We start from the raw sequence: 15,647 nt of genomic DNA, 5'->3' as shown, positions 1-15,647 counted from the left end.
ATTTGAACATTAACAGGAGCTACAAAATAATCAGAAGTATCCCAAAATTCGTTAAAATATTATAGTGATTTTTCGCCATCTCTTGTTTAATGTGGTTTGAAGTTATGCTAAATCGATGTGGATCTAACTGGCTAACCCAGGTATTTTCTTCATATCTTTTTGCTATAGAAATATTTATATTGCTCCAACCAAGCAACATGGAGGTATCTAATCCAGTTAATCGATAACCTTTTTTGTATGCTGGAAGTAGATCTCGATGAGCTCTGATAGGTGTGCTGGTGCTATCTCTCCAAAATTTCTTTATTTAAACACCATATTTTCTACACACCCATGTTACGCGGTGCATTACGTTGTCCATCCAAGTATGAAGCAAAGTTTGCATTGCTTTGAGGAGGCAAACTGAGTAAATTATAACTGCTCTGATGATACAGCTAATCATAATACTATGTGCATTTAATTTCAGATAATTTCTCGCTTACAACTAATAGCTCTGTAATTTGCAAACATTTTATAGCGACTTCCATTTGAAAACGCGACTAAATTATTTCTAAGTATTGTAAGCTAAAACGTCTCATTTGAAATACGAAGTTTTGGTTTAAGTCAAGTAGCTTAATTTCATTAATCTCACACTGTGTTCCTGGGGCCAAGTGTAAGCGAGATCCGATGCTTTGGTATAAGGGAGGCGAAAGCGAATCAAAATGTATTCATATAACTAAAATTAAATAAATTGTAATAAAATCCGATAATAAGGAGATTAAGAGAGGGTGAGAGATGAGAGCGAACAATTTTATCAAAATTAAAATAGTGACAAGCTTAATTTGAACGAAGTTGCTTACAGCAGAGCAGTAAATATATTGACATTCAACTACGAAGCAGCTCAACACAAAAAGCGATAACAATGCGCAAAAAACTCAATAAAAAAGAGAGATGATATGAATTATGTACATCTTTTCAAAGTATAAAAAAAAAAAACAAATTTGTTAAAACCATAAGCAAAAACTCGTAAAAATTGAGTAAAAAATATAAAAATATTGCGACCAATATGCGCTATGATTTTAAATTTAATTACAAAAAAAAATACAAAAAATTTGCAATCAATGCAATATCGTTTGGGTTCTGTGCAATGTCAGCGCAAACTAAAAAAAAAGGAATAATCAACAAGCAACAAAAGTTCACACTAACATTCGAGTTAAATGCAACCCTGTTATGATCCTTAGGATAATGGATAGTAATTGAAAATAAACATAATTTAACAAACCAAAAAACAACGAATGACAAGAATTCAGTAGCTTAATTAAGTTTTACAACAACAGCTTCAAATGCAAGGTAATTAAAGTAGTGCATGTCATGTTAAGGTGTTAAACGTATAATTAGTAAAGTGACAGCTACAGCGCCAACGACAGCTAAGGATAGTTGCACTACTGTTGACATTAAAAAACGCAATTTATATGTATTAAAAAGTGACAGTTATGTAATTGTGACAAACCACAGACAATTAAAAAAATAAATAAACACACACTTATTTAAAATTGCACGCAAGCATAAATACTTTCAATATTACATGATTTTATTATAAAAATTTTAAGGCAAAAATCTTCCGGAAATTTTTGGAATTGCTTTTTTAGGAATCCCAGGTTTTGTTTTGCGTTTTAATTATCTAAAATAAGTCATTGCGGCCGCCGTGGTGTGATGGTAGCGTGCTCCGCCATCCACACCGAAGATCCTGGGTTGACGCCCCGGAAAAAGCAACATCAAATTTTTAGAAACAAGTTTTTTTCAATTAAATAAATAAATGTAAGGCGCGATAACCTCCGAAGAGATCTAAAGCCGAGCTTCTCTTCCAATTTGCGTCGTGCTCCTCTTGATTTTCCCTACAAATCGGCCGGACGGGACCTACATGTTTTATGCCGACTCCGAACGGCATCTGCAAGGCAGATGAGTTTTCACTGAGAGCTTTTCATGGCAGAAATACACCCGGAGTGCTTGCCAAACACTGCCGAGGGGCGACCCCGCTTAGAAAAATTTTCTTCTAATTGAAAAATCTTATTTCTAAAATTTTGATGTTGCTTTGCACGGGAGTTGAACCCAGGGCATACGGTGTGATAGGCGGAGCACGCTACCATCACACCACGGTGGCCGCCAGTTTTTTCAATTAGAAGAACATTTTTCTAAGCCGGCTCGCCCCTCGGCAGTATTTGGCAAGCCCTCCGAGTGTATTTCTGCCTTCAAAAGCTCTCAGTGATAACTCATCTGCCTTGCAGATGCTGTTCAGAGTCGGCATAAAACATGTACGTCCCGTCTCGCAAATTGGAAAAGAAAGTCGGTCTAAAATCTCTTCCTAAGTTATCGCCCCTTATATTTATTTATTTTATAAGTCATTGAACCATACGTTCTTGTGTGAACTATTTGATATACTCTTTTCAAATATTTATATTGACCTACTTATTTATGCTTTGTTAATTTTTTTATTGTGGCAGCTAATTTAGTTCAGTGTCATAACTAACATCGAAGCTGATTTTGTGGTTAATTCCAGTGAGACAAAGTCAATTTGTGCAGAATCGCGATTGATGTGGAGGAAGTGCGGTTGATGATAAATATTTCTCTCACACAACAATGTCTTTGTTTAATATGTCATAGAATATTCGTGTATATATAAGAACTTACACTCTACTTTGCACCGTGAACAATGTATTAGTACATAATTAATCAATTCATCAGCACCAACAGCGTGAAAACAAAATATTCCAAGTTGTATGAACTTCCGCGGAATATGCATACATATGTTTATGTAATAAATGTCACAGTACATACAGATAAACAAAAACCACAAGAAAAACAATTATAATAAAATATGTAAATTTACTTAACCATCAATGGATTTTACAATGGAATTTCCAGCGAAACATGCCTATGATCATTGAGCCCATCGTTTGTGTAAATTATTTGTTAATAAAAACTTATTTAGCTGCTATACGACCGTGAATTTTATATGAATCCACAAAAAAAAAGATACGCTTAAATTCTTCAATAAGTTTACGAGCATAACCGCAGGTATTTTAGGTATAAAACAAGGTTGAAAAAATTTTTGTAATGAAAGCGAAAACTGGGAGAAGTTCAACGAACCAATAGGTTCATGAGCTTAATTGATTTGGATTACAGTGGTGTAAATCGAAACAAACAAGCTCAATAGTTCACCACCGTTGTTTATAAATACATAAATACTGAAAATGGCTTCAAAAAAAAAATCCCTGAAACCGTTGGTTCATGCGAAACTAATCTTGAGCTAATATGTACCGTTACTTGATCTATACCATTGAAAATGTTTTAAAAAGAGGCCTGATAAACTCACCGAAAATATATATTAGTATGCTCGAGATCTACTGAAAAAACTAGAATACCAATAACACGACTCTACAAAAAAAAGTGTGTTCTTTTTCCTAAGGTTTATTTCATAATTTTCTGTTTCATTATAAACAAAACGAAAAGAAAATACTTTCCTTCGGTATAAAGTTTGCTTTCGTAATAGTTATAGTAACAATACTCATGGCGCTAGAGTGATAACTAAACAACGATTACGTGTTTTGTAAAAATCTAGAATAACCTAAAATGTCGTCGTGAAAGTGTAAATATGAAGCTGATGCTTTTTGTTATATATATGGGCAATTTATTAAAGTTTGTGATATAAAATATGAATTAAATACATCTGTCATCCGCTGTGAAGCCTACGAAGCATATTTTGGCTGTCCTGTTTGGAATCAAGACAAGACATGCGCTCCTCATGTTGCTTGTAGTTATTCCAAAAGATGTTTGGAAGGCAAGCAAATTTCATTTAAATAGTAAAATAAATAAAGTAGATATATTGGTTTCTCTTCCTATATTTTAGGTTGGTATCGAGGTGAGAAAAGATCTATGAAATCTGCAACACCAAGTATCTGGTGAGAAGCAAAATACCACGTTAAAGACTGCTACTTTTGCATTGTAAATCTGAGTACAAGACGTAGAGGTAAAAATACATCGAACCTATCGAATGTGCTGATCTTGAGTCTTCTTATGCTCCAGTCGCACACGATCTGACACGACCAGTACCAGAGCCACCGAAAAAATTATGGCAGAGAAGTGGCTCATCTTTTAGTTCTTAAAAAAGCAATGCCGATAAGGAGTTTTTACCGACACCAGAATAACCAAAACATCATTTCATCACTACTGAAGATTTTAATGATTTGATTAGAGATTTAAATTTACCAAAAAGTAAACCACAGCGTTTAGGATCTTCTTCGAATAACGTTATCAAGGCCAATATAATGAAAATATGATGGGAAACTATATTTGGGTTTTATTGGGGGATAGTACTTATGAACACAAAAGAAAAAGTAAAAGTGTACACTTTTAAATCATTTTCCACTTTTTTGTAAGTTATTTCGATATTAAAACTTAATAAAAATATTTATTTGAATTGTTTCATTTTCAAGTAAAAATTAAAACCACAGATTTAGAAAAATTTCGTTCAAGCGGTTTCCTAAATAGGAAAGCAAAAATTTTTCATTCCGTATATTTTGTTTTCGTCAAATTACGACCTAAATAATTGAAATTCAATGCTTTGAAGTCAAAGTCAAATTTTGTGTTGACCAGTGTAATTATCATATTAATTTGTTGTCTTCACCACCGAGTTTGTTATTTTTGTAAAATGTATATTTTACACTTTATTTTATATTAAATTATTATTTAGGTATCAACTTTATTGAAACTGCTCTTTTGTCACATAGTGTGAATATCGTCGGCTAAAAGGAATATTACCCTAACTTTTACTTCCTTCTCTTCTTCTCCTCGTCTTCTTGTAGTTGAGTGTTACCGGCATTGATGGTTTTGCCGGATATAGAAACGGGCAATTCCCTACCATCTCGGGAACGATTGAATATGACCACATTGAACTTCCTAAGTCACCAGCCCCCACCACTTAGTGCCTGCTTAAGAACACCGCACAACGTGGGTCAAGCGATGACAATCCAAGCTTAGAAGCTTGCCAACTTTGCTACTTTGGATTGAGAAAGTGAAGGAAATTACTCGACGAACAAAAATTACGCTCTATTTATCTCTCATCATAATTGCCACAATCTTTCGAAAAAACCTAGTCGGTGCCATATTGCGAAAATGGAATGTCTCATTATGCCAGCAGTCGAAAATTTTTCTTTCGCATTATTAATCGATTTGAAATGGAATAACCCATCTGTTTGTGCTCACTTGAAAACTTCAGCGCCCGTTTAATTGTTGTTTGGCTGATACTCAACACTGCACACGTACATTGGCTATTACCTTTTTTATTGTTGCTAAGTAAATTCTTTGTTCTTTTTTTTTTCATGCTCGGGTTGTTTGGTCAACAAACTCAATTGCAGTCAAGTGCAATGGCTAATAGCTAATGGCTAATGCCTATGGTTAGAGTTAGTTTTGCGAACAAACTAAAATTAACCGAAGCGTAACCAAACACAACACAAACAAAAAACCAAGAATTATTCTATGAAAACTGGAAAGTCCTGGTATGTGTGTGTGTTTGTGTGTCTGCCTGCCACATGGCGCAGTAGAAAGATGTTACAAAGGTGTTGTTGGCAAAGTGGTGAAAAGGGATTTGTTTGTTTGTTAGCTGCCTCCTCCCCAAGGTGTTGCAACCAAGATTTCAATGCAAAGATCACTGACACGGCATATACGCTAAGCAACAAAAACAAAACATGAACAGCGCAACTAAATTGATCGACTGATAGGCGGACATAATTGAGCGAAGGGCATCTATTGCATGAACGTTTTATTTTGTTGGACTTTATCGGCATGACGTATTATGAGTAATAATTGAGGCTTGTCATTTGCCGCGCTTAGAAAGATATGCATGAAGCGGAAGCAAAAAAAGTTAAGATAGAATGCTCGATCTAAGATATAATGTTATTACTTAATATTCTCAGTCGGAAATATCAGTTGAGGTTAAGAGCATGAACGGTGGTCATATGGGTGGTATAAATCAAGGAAATAACACGAGAACATAAACGTATGAAACATTTATTTTTATTAGAAAAAAGAACTTAAAGTTTTTTTTACTTTGAAAATGCGCAAAACTGCTTGTAATCATATCTCTGGGAATTATATTTATAAGTTTAGGTCACGGAGAGGCAAAAAGGCAAAATGAAAGTGACTTCAACGCAAATATTTTAATTAGATTATTAGACACATAGCCAACTGATACATAATTCATCAACTCCATCATTGCAACAATTGCGTGCCCTTAATGAATACCATAAATGAGCTAATGAGTATAAAATGTAAATTTATCATTGAGCCACAGGTGGTATTACATTAAGTATAGAGCAAAGTAGTTCTTAAATCATCAAATCCGTATTGTTGCAGAGCTGCAGAACTAGCTGTTTTTTGCGGGATACGCATCTATTGCTCTCAAGCGACAGCACCTTAGGTAGCAGCCCATCTGCAGCGCCAGTGATTTGATTCACTCACTTTTAAGTCATTCATCACCACTTCTGTCTACAGTTATGTATTAAAAAATATACAGATGAATAATCTAGACTTAAGAAGAAATGAGCAAACGGGGCAACCGAGAGTATAAAAGCAGCACACGTTAAGGAATAATGAATCAGTTTGATTTTATTACGCTAATAGTGAAGTACGCGAGTTTTGTAATTGTTAAGTACTACTACCATAGTAGTGTAAATAAGGAACAGTTTGCTATACTCAATATTTGAGTTATTTATTCGACAGTTCAGAGATTTGAACATTAACAGGAGCTACAAAATAATCAGAAGTATCCCAAAATTCGTTAAAATATTATAGTGATTTTTCGCCATCTCTTGTTTAATGTGGTTTGAAGTTATGCTAAATCGATGTGGATCTAACTGGCTAACCCAGGTATTTTCTTCATATCTTTTTGCTATAGAAATATTTATATTGCTCCAACCAAGCAACATGGAGGTATCTAATCCAGTTAATCGATAACCTTTTTTGTATGCTGGAAGTAGATCTCGATGAGCTCTGATAGGTGTGCTGGTGCTATCTCTCCAAAATTTCTTTATTTAAACACCATATTTTCTACACACCCATGTTACGCGGTGCATTACGTTGTCCATCCAAGTATGAAGCAAAGTTTGCATTGCTTTGAGGAGGCAAACTGAGTAAATTATAACTGCTCTGATGATACAGCTAATCATAATACTATGTGCATTTAATTTCAGATAATTTCTCGCTTACAACTAATAGCTCTGTAATTTGCAAACATTTTATAGCGACTTCCATTTGAAAACGCGACTAAATTATTTCTAAGTATTGTAAGCTAAAACGTCTCATTTGAAATACGAAGTTTTGGTTTAAGTCAAGTAGCTTAATTTCATTAATCTCACACTGTGTTCCTGGGGCCAAGTGTAAGCGAGATCCGATGCTTTGGTATAAGGGAGGCGAAAGCGAATCAAAATGTATTCATATAACTAAAATTAAATAAATTGTAATAAAATCCGATAATAAGGAGATTAAGAGAGGGTGAGAGATGAGAGCGAACAATTTTATCAAAATTAAAATAGTGACAAGCTTAATTTGAACGAAGTTGCTTACAGCAGAGCAGTAAATATATTGACATTCAACTACGAAGCAGCTCAACACAAAAAGCGATAACAATGCGCAAAAAACTCAATAAAAAAGAGAGATGATATGAATTATGTACATCTTTTCAAAGTATAAAAAAAAAAAACAAATTTGTTAAAACCATAAGCAAAAACTCGTAAAAATTGAGTAAAAAATATAAAAATATTGCGACCAATATGCGCTATGATTTTAAATTTAATTACAAAAAAAAATACAAAAAATTTGCAATCAATGCAATATCGTTTGGGTTCTGTGCAATGTCAGCGCAAACTAAAAAAAAAGGAATAATCAACAAGCAACAAAAGTTCACACTAACATTCGAGTTAAATGCAACCCTGTTATGATCCTTAGGATAATGGATAGTAATTGAAAATAAACATAATTTAACAAACCAAAAAACAACGAATGACAAGAATTCAGTAGCTTAATTAAGTTTTACAACAACAGCTTCAAATGCAAGGTAATTAAAGTAGTGCATGTCATGTTAAGGTGTTAAACGTATAATTAGTAAAGTGACAGCTACAGCGCCAACGACAGCTAAGGATAGTTGCACTACTGTTGACATTAAAAAACGCAATTTATATGTATTAAAAAGTGACAGTTATGTAATTGTGACAAACCACAGACAATTAAAAAAATAAATAAACACACACTTATTTAAAATTGCACGCAAGCATAAATACTTTCAATATTACATGATTTTATTATAAAAATTTTAAGGCAAAAATCTTCCGGAAATTTTTGGAATTGCTTTTTTAGGAATCCCAGGTTTTGTTTTGCGTTTTAATTATCTAAAATAAGTCATTGCGGCCGCCGTGGTGTGATGGTAGCGTGCTCCGCCATCCACACCGAAGATCCTGGGTTGACGCCCCGGAAAAAGCAACATCAAATTTTTAGAAACAAGTTTTTTTCAATTAAATAAATAAATGTAAGGCGCGATAACCTCCGAAGAGATCTAAAGCCGAGCTTCTCTTCCAATTTGCGTCGTGCTCCTCTTGATTTTCCCTACAAATCGGCCGGACGGGACCTACATGTTTTATGCCGACTCCGAACGGCATCTGCAAGGCAGATGAGTTTTCACTGAGAGCTTTTCATGGCAGAAATACACCCGGAGTGCTTGCCAAACACTGCCGAGGGGCGACCCCGCTTAGAAAAATTTTCTTCTAATTGAAAAATCTTATTTCTAAAATTTTGATGTTGCTTTGCACGGGAGTTGAACCCAGGGCATACGGTGTGATAGGCGGAGCACGCTACCATCACACCACGGTGGCCGCCAGTTTTTTCAATTAGAAGAACATTTTTCTAAGCCGGCTCGCCCCTCGGCAGTATTTGGCAAGCCCTCCGAGTGTATTTCTGCCTTCAAAAGCTCTCAGTGATAACTCATCTGCCTTGCAGATGCTGTTCAGAGTCGGCATAAAACATGTACGTCCCGTCTCGCAAATTGGAAAAGAAAGTCGGTCTAAAATCTCTTCCTAAGTTATCGCCCCTTATATTTATTTATTTTATAAGTCATTGAACCATACGTTCTTGTGTGAACTATTTGATATACTCTTTTCAAATATTTATATTGACCTACTTATTTATGCTTTGTTAATTTTTTTATTGTGGCAGCTAATTTAGTTCAGTGTCATAACTAACATCGAAGCTGATTTTGTGGTTAATTCCAGTGAGACAAAGTCAATTTGTGCAGAATCGCGATTGATGTGGAGGAAGTGCGGTTGATGATAAATATTTCTCTCACACAACAATGTCTTTGTTTAATATGTCATAGAATATTCGTGTATATATAAGAACTTACACTCTACTTTGCACCGTGAACAATGTATTAGTACATAATTAATCAATTCATCAGCACCAACAGCGTGAAAACAAAATATTCCAAGTTGTATGAACTTCCGCGGAATATGCATACATATGTTTATGTAATAAATGTCACAGTACATACAGATAAACAAAAACCACAAGAAAAACAATTATAATAAAATATGTAAATTTACTTAACCATCAATGGATTTTACAATGGAATTTCCAGCGAAACATGCCTATGATCATTGAGCCCATCGTTTGTGTAAATTATTTGTTAATAAAAACTTATTTAGCTGCTATACGACCGTGAATTTTATATGAATCCACAAAAAAAAAGATACGCTTAAATTCTTCAATAAGTTTACGAGCATAACCGCAGGTATTTTAGGTATAAAACAAGGTTGAAAAAATTTTTGTAATGAAAGCGAAAACTGGGAGAAGTTCAACGAACCAATAGGTTCATGAGCTTAATTGATTTGGATTACAGTGGTGTAAATCGAAACAAACAAGCTCAATAGTTCACCACCGTTGTTTATAAATACATAAATACTGAAAATGGCTTCAAAAAAAAAATCCCTGAAACCGTTGGTTCATGCGAAACTAATCTTGAGCTAATATGTACCGTTACTTGATCTATACCATTGAAAATGTTTTAAAAAGAGGCCTGATAAACTCACCGAAAATATATATTAGTATGCTCGAGATCTACTGAAAAAACTAGAATACCAATAACACGACTCTACAAAAAAAAGTGTGTTCTTTTTCCTAAGGTTTATTTCATAATTTTCTGTTTCATTATAAACAAAACGAAAAGAAAATACTTTCCTTCGGTATAAAGTTTGCTTTCGTAATAGTTATAGTAACAATACTCATGGCGCTAGAGTGATAACTAAACAACGATTACGTGTTTTGTAAAAATCTAGAATAACCTAAAATGTCGTCGTGAAAGTGTAAATATGAAGCTGATGCTTTTTGTTATATATATGGGCAATTTATTAAAGTTTGTGATATAAAATATGAATTAAATACATCTGTCATCCGCTGTGAAGCCTACGAAGCATATTTTGGCTGTCCTGTTTGGAATCAAGACAAGACATGCGCTCCTCATGTTGCTTGTAGTTATTCCAAAAGATGTTTGGAAGGCAAGCAAATTTCATTTAAATAGTAAAATAAATAAAGTAGATATATTGGTTTCTCTTCCTATATTTTAGGTTGGTATCGAGGTGAGAAAAGATCTATGAAATCTGCAACACCAAGTATCTGGTGAGAAGCAAAATACCACGTTAAAGACTGCTACTTTTGCATTGTAAATCTGAGTACAAGACGTAGAGGTAAAAATACATCGAACCTATCGAATGTGCTGATCTTGAGTCTTCTTATGCTCCAGTCGCACACGATCTGACACGACCAGTACCAGAGCCACCGAAAAAATTATGGCAGAGAAGTGGCTCATCTTTTAGTTCTTAAAAAAGCAATGCCGATAAGGAGTTTTTACCGACACCAGAATAACCAAAACATCATTTCATCACTACTGAAGATTTTAATGATTTGATTAGAGATTTAAATTTACCAAAAAGTAAACCACAGCGTTTAGGATCTTCTTCGAATAACGTTATCAAGGCCAATATAATGAAAATATGATGGGAAACTATATTTGGGTTTTATTGGGGGATAGTACTTATGAACACAAAAGAAAAAGTAAAAGTGTACACTTTTAAATCATTTTCCACTTTTTTGTAAGTTATTTCGATATTAAAACTTAATAAAAATATTTATTTGAATTGTTTCATTTTCAAGTAAAAATTAAAACCACAGATTTAGAAAAATTTCGTTCAAGCGGTTTCCTAAATAGGAAAGCAAAAATTTTTCATTCCGTATATTTTGTTTTCGTCAAATTACGACCTAAATAATTGAAATTCAATGCTTTGAAGTCAAAGTCAAATTTTGTGTTGACCAGTGTAATTATCATATTAATTTGTTGTCTTCACCACCGAGTTTGTTATTTTTGTAAAATGTATATTTTACACTTTATTTTATATTAAATTATTATACATAGAAAATAAGTGGGGAATAAAAACAACAAATAATAGAAAACGAGTTATAAATGGAAACTTGTAAGCTGCATTGATGGCTTGATGCGCGCTAAACGTCAAGCTTTCAATGGGTGGATCGCTGATGATGAACCGTCAAGGCTATTAAAAAGGTCGGCTATACGGTCTATGAGCCTTGTTTTTTTTTTTAATTTACTCAGTTTCTATGTAAATAATTTAATATAAAATAACTTTTAAAATATACATTTTACAAAAATAACAAACTCGGTCTTGAAGACAACAAATTATTAAGATAGTTAGTTATTGACAGACCAGTAAAACCAAACATAACATAAGAAGAACTAGTAAAAAAATTTAGTGTTTGAAGGAAATACTTTTTTCAGAGATCGCAAAAGACGGGGTGTTCTTTCACTCTGCCGTAATTGTCATTGCTGCTATCGCAATACCTAGCCTTGCACTGTTTACGCTAAAATAACAGCTTTCATCACTTAAGCCCTGATAAGTACGATAGTAGAATCGCAACTTTTGGAGTGATGCCGCAAGATTTTTTGGTTTTCCATATTAATTAAAACATAACAACCTTGTTTTGTCTAATTAAAAAAAAAAAATATTTTGTCCACATAAAAATACTGCAAGTTTGTTCGAAAAAACTCTCACAAACCAAAAATGAATCGGAAGTAGTGATGAATAAATCAGAATGCCCCATGAAAACCTTTACGAACATCGAAACGCGTAGGGGAATAGAAAAAATTGTAGTTTTGTCTCCTGCAGAGGCATCGGTCGAAAAGCTTCATATAGAAAAATCATTAAAGCTGGTTTAAATTAGGCGCTTAAAACAAGCTCTAAGATACTGCATATCATACGTTACATTTTCACAAAAAAAATCTATTTAACACTTACAATTCAATTTGTGGCTATGACAACACTGGTTGTGTCATACAATTTTCTTGTTTGTTTTATTTGCGTTTTTCTTTATTTGGCCAGTTAATCACTTTGTAAACAGCAATTGCAAAATAAATTAAAAATTTACTTTTATTATAAATTAAGTACACTTTTTTTTTTAAAGAAATGAATTAATATATAATTTGTTTTCATTTAGATAAAATTTTTTTATTTGAAAAAAAATGCTGGGCTGGAAAACTTTCAGCTGTGATTAAAAACTGATTTACTTCGAAAACCGTAAATTCACATTACAACATTAATATAAAGCGCCACGTCAACACGACCCACAAAATTTCAATTTGCACGCAATTATGCCCGTCCCGAAATTATTAACCGTTAACGCTGCATAAAAATTCTATATTAATTTTCTTAAACTTCCGCTGCCAAAGTCTAATAGAACGTAACTGCCGTTCAAGTACTTTTATCACTTCAGCTCAACCCATAACGGCGAAGAGACCCATTTGTTGACTGATAAAAATGCACATACTCACATTTACATGAATACATATGCACATATATAGAACTTAAATACATATTTGCTGAAGTACTTGTTTGATAAAAATGTTATAGCTAAAGAGTTCTAGTCTTTTTTTTAGTTTTTTTTTGTTCTATTTGTTGCTAAAATATTTTAGTCAATGTGCAACCCTTTCCAATACAAAGTCGTTTACAATATACATACATATGTATATTTATTGTTATTGGATGTATGTATGTATGTGTGGTTAAGTATGTGCATGTACCTTTACATTGCCCAACTAATTTGTCTGGAACTTAACGGCAATGACAAGCACGTTTGCTTACTGATAAGAGAAAATCATTTATCTGTAACTCGTTTACTTCCTCCCCGTTGTGAAACGCTAAAATGATATGAACCCAAACTAGTTTACGAACTATGCACAAAATAGGGCAGATTTGTATTACTAAAGATACCTACTTTGAACAAATTACTTTCAAGAAAATAAGAACGGCAACCTTAAAAAAATATTTTTTCCCGCTGTATGGGGGAGTCCAAATACAATTAGACATATACCCATTGTAGCAGGGGCTACTTCCGCCGATCTATGCAGATGACACGCCCTTTTAGCATTGGCATGCCATTGGAGATGGTGTCCTGTCAAACCTTGCAAACTAGATACCTTGAGAAATATTCTTGCAGACTTTGAACATACCTAACATTGTAAACCTAATGCCTTGAGAAATGTCTACCGAATAGGCTTGATAATGGGAATGTGGGAATGGTAAAAGTCATGAAGAAGTGTTTGTCGGTAGCTTGATAGGGAGTAGAGGAAATGTGAGAACCAAAGACTGAAATCGAAGTTTTAACGGGTTTTTATCGATAACAACCTTAAGCGACGTGCTATTGGACGTGTTATATGCGTGTCATCCATTTGACGATTCGCATTTGTTGTCGGCTTGTTAAAAGCGTACTCTCGGTCAGATATATACGATTTATCGATTTGTTATAGAAGTGTTGTACTTGTTTTATATATAACAAAGTCTTTGATTGTCATATTAAAGTTATCAAAAATGTATCGACTTGTTATCGAAATAATATCGACTTTTAATCGGTTTGCCTTCTATAACAACGTTTTCGACGGCTCAACCGTTCGTAATCAAACAGATTCCGATAACACTTCGAACTACAACTTTTCCAAATGTGTTTGAGAAAATAAAAAAACCAAAAAATTCAATGCATAGTAGCTGTAAAACCTGCATATATGACTAAAATGTGGGCGTGGTTTTAAACGTCTTTGTAAAATTAAAAAGCAAAATCAGTTTCGCAATTGCCTTATAAATTACGAGATATATTGTGCAGGGAGCTAAGGGACAACTGTACTATCCGTAGAGCCAGGCCCGACGAGAGGGGTGGCTGAGGGGGTCATTACCCCGGACTGGAGGGGTCCGGGAATCTCAAAATGCTATCCAAGCTTTTTGCTTACAGAAAGTGAACAAACCACACCTTTAATTACCTTTCTTAGATACCAATCAATTTAATTTTCAAAAATTTTTATAAATCTCTTAACGGGTCTGCACCCCGCATAAGGTGTTGTTGGTTTTTGGCGTCGGCTTGGTAGCATAAAGTTGAATTCGTTTTCTGTTGCAGCAGAAAAATTCGGTATGATGCAAATTCTTATACAGCGATATACATGTATACATATAAATATGTAAAATATGGTAATTTTGATGTTGAAATTTGGTTTATTATAGTTTGGGGACCCATATTTTTTTCCCCCGGGCCCGGATTTTCTCTCGGCGGCCCTGTGTAGAGCCGATATGCGCAGGAAATGAGTAGAAATAATTACATGGATGGTCCGACCATGACTTTTTTTATTTGTGGTTGAAGCACAACTTCATTAAGGAGAATGCAGATCTATATGGGCAAACTATTTGGTAGGTAAACTTCAAACCGTCAAAAACGTTCACCATAGGCCAGTGAACATGAACTCCGACAACAAAAGGAATGGATGCGAATTTGTTAAGGCCTTGAGCGGGTACATCAAAGAAGGAAATGTTTACATCAATGCAATGGATTTTAACCTGTTTTGTCGTAAGACCCAAGGTCGAGCCCGCTCTGGAACATGCGCAGTTTTAACTTTTCCACCGTCGAGAGGACCCAATGTGCACCTGATCGGTGCAACAACTACCTCAAGTCTACTCTGCATGGATACTCGGCGTGCTTCTTTTATAAAAGATACAGCCTCTGCGTGGATGCAGGGATTTAAAAAAAAAATGAACTAATTTACTTTCAGACTTGGTCCTGGTGTATGAAAATGTTGGTTTTGAGCAAGTTGTTGCTAGAAGTGGCTCACCTACCCTCTTGCGCTTGTGGCCATACTTCCCGACGCTGAAATTTATAATACTACAAATCGTTTTATCTATTCGGTTGAAGTGGAAAATGGAGGCGAATTGTCGGAAGTATCAGGGATTACTCTTTTTAGTTTGTGTGTGAACATTTTTTTTTCGTTTTAAGCGACTAACTGCACCTAATTGTAATCTCGTCAAATATTTACTCTATCATTGGATATTGGCGGTCCCACGATATCCTTTCACCTCGTTAGTCATTTCAAAAACCGATTTTTATGTTTTTTTGTATGTATGGGGTATATTCATTTACATGTGTGTATGTACGAGTATGTCGAAGTTTTTTCTGCCTAGTCAAATGATAACTGTGTACTTTAATAACATTTGAAAATACATGTTTTTATTACTATCTTGTAATAA

At 34.2% G+C, this 15,647-nt stretch overlaps 1 protein-coding gene across 18 annotated transcripts in view; it reads right to left on the bottom strand.

Moving 5' to 3' along the window:
* Pgant9 (polypeptide N-acetylgalactosaminyltransferase 9) overlaps positions 1–15,647 on the bottom strand; it is a 264,067-nt gene that overhangs the window by 121,258 nt on the left and 127,162 nt on the right. The window contains exons 1-2 of one of the 18 annotated variants that reach the window (XM_067770407.1): positions 12,653–12,829; positions 12,384–12,512 (exon numbers count right to left, since the gene is read on the bottom strand). The exons of 13 other annotated variants lie outside the window; for them this stretch is intronic. The gene's annotated coding sequence lies outside the window, so the exon portion shown is untranslated. Of the gene's footprint in view, positions 1–12,383; positions 12,513–12,652; positions 12,830–15,647 lie in introns of those variants that run through there. 4 more of the 18 variants (XM_067770409.1, XM_067770410.1, XM_067770411.1 and 1 more) reach the window with 4 other exon arrangements.

The sequence above is a fragment of the Eurosta solidaginis genome, chromosome 3 (genome assembly GCF_040869045.1).
Source record: "Eurosta solidaginis isolate ZX-2024a chromosome 3, ASM4086904v1, whole genome shotgun sequence".
NCBI classification, from domain to species: domain Eukaryota; kingdom Metazoa; phylum Arthropoda; class Insecta; order Diptera; family Tephritidae; genus Eurosta; species Eurosta solidaginis.
Note: the sequence above shows the minus strand (reverse complement) of the source record. Positions and strands in the feature narration are given on the sequence as shown.